Source organism: Cimex lectularius, unplaced genomic scaffold (genome assembly GCF_000648675.2).
Source record: "Cimex lectularius strain Harlan isolate CLEC.00 unplaced genomic scaffold, Clec_2.1 scaffold145, whole genome shotgun sequence".
NCBI classification, from domain to species: domain Eukaryota; kingdom Metazoa; phylum Arthropoda; class Insecta; order Hemiptera; family Cimicidae; genus Cimex; species Cimex lectularius.
This window is the reverse complement of record NW_019392922.1, coordinates 252393-254522: the sequence shown is the minus strand read 5'-3', so window position 1 is coordinate 254522 and position 2130 is coordinate 252393. Positions and strand designations below refer to the sequence as shown.

Sequence of the window (2130 nt, the reverse complement as noted above, 5' to 3'; positions counted from 1 at the left end):
AAAGGTGGGGTTGAGATGAGAAGTAGTGTCCGAGTGTATCGAGGTCATGATAGCTCAAGAGGTAGAGCAGCGGCGTATCTAGCCGAAGGTCGTGGGTTCGAATCCCACTCGTGACACTGACTTTTTTATCTCAACTAAAAACCTTAATTAATTAAAAGATATTAATTGGTCAAGCGGGCCATGAAAACTGGTGAATATAATAAGTTAATACAATTAATTAAGGTTTTTAGTTGAGATAAAAAGTTAAAGTAAAAAGTATAAAGTAAGTAAAAAGAAAGCTCTCCGTGGCCATTTCATTCGTCGGCGAGAATTAAATTGATTACACGACATTTGAAAAATGGCAAAAATGAGGGAAAATCCTAAAGGTGTGGTTGAGATGGGAAGTCGGTGTCCGAGTGGATCGAGGTCACGATAGCTCAAGTGGTTGAGCAGCGGCTTATGTAGCCGAAGGTCGTGGGTTCGAATCCCGCTTGTGACACTGACTTTTTTATCTCAACTAAAAACCTTAATTAATTTTAAAAAAAACTTATGACCCTTATATGATTTTAATGCTCTTTCCATTAATGTAATCAAATTTTAGAAGGACATATTTTAAGAGATACGGGGGCTTTATCGGAAAATATGAAGAGTTAAGTAACATGCAAATTGAAATATAACGAATAACATTGAGGATCGGACTATTAATAACATCCTGAACCTCTTTTTTTTAGCTCTCTTTCGTGTCCATATCATAGGTTTGATGATTCTAGTCGTGGCTGACATCAACGTAGCCCAAACGAAAAAAAAAGTTTAAAAAATGACCAGTCTCTTTACCACAAATCAAAGAGGATCTTTTATTCAAAAGGAAAGTGTTGTAATAAAATAACAAATAAATAACCTGTCTTCTAAACCGCCATACCGACGGTTTTGCAGTAGTTTTCCAGGCTTTCTACCCTTGAAAAGGTAACCCGCAGAAAGGTTTGAAGGAATTTAATTAATTATTTAATTATTTTTCTAATTAACATATCCAGCTCACTTTCACGTTGGCAATTAATAATGAGAATATGTGAATTCTTCTCTTGGATATTTTAATTATATTAACAACATTGAAACTGTGTTCTTTGTGACTAATTGACTATTATTTCACTACATATTTGTGACAATATTTGTATATATATTTATTTATGAAATGTGTTGAATATAGCTAAATTTGGCAGATTATCTATAAGGCATTATGGGATTTGGAGTAATGGATTTCCTGGGATTTCATCCTCCACATTCCATGTCCGACGAAGAGTTTCAAAAAGCTGAGAAATTCTATAAAAGATTTTATTTTGATAGTCGCACATCTGATAAAACTTCACAGATGAATAGTTGGACTTCGAGTCTAAAAATACGGCGAGGACAGGCGGACCAGGATCTTCAGAGGCGATCAAAACCAACATTAAAAGTTTAAGCGGCTAAAATAAATTAAGTTATAATCAAAACGAACAAATTAGATTATTGATATATAATCGTTTATGTTATCTGGTACGAATTAAATTAAATTTATTGCCAGTTGAAAAGCTTGAAAGTTTAATTTTCTCCTTCCTAAAATGGAAAAATGTTGAAATATTCAGGACTGGTTCCTTGAATTTATTATTTATTTTTGAAGTCATTAAACTTTCACTGTTTTCTTTAAATATGATCGAATATAAACATGTGTATACATAACGTATGAAGTGAATTTAATTTTATTTCTAGTATTTAAGACGGCTAATTACTTCAGATGAAGTGTTAAAAAACCGTTTTCTACCCTATGAATAATTAATCAAAGAAAACCTGAACTTTCTTGGCCGTTGCAGTTTGCCTCTTACGCATACATTAAGACACAATATTATATTGCAGTTTTGAAAGGACCGATTTGCGGTTCGAGGAACGTAACAATTCATAGAATAGTCGAAACTAGGTTTTTCCGTTATCTAACTGAAAAACAACGTTCCGAGGCCGGCTGAAACAACAGTTCAAAAATGACTTTCACTTTCGAAGCAGACCTGCTGAAAAAGCACCGGATGGGGAATCTCTCCGCGGCCGTATGACCGCTAATCGGCAGAATGGAGGCGATCCTCTTCCAGACCGCAGATCCCTTGCTGATTGAATGGCCGACGAATT

General features: G+C 34.7%; 1 non-coding gene across 1 annotated transcript; it reads left to right on the top strand.

Moving 5' to 3' along the window:
• Positions 1 to 405: 405 nt before the first annotated feature.
• Positions 406 to 478, top strand: Trnah-aug. Its single transcript has one exon. It is a non-coding gene; the product is annotated as a tRNA-His (tRNA).
• Positions 479 to 2130: the final 1652 nt, after the last annotated feature.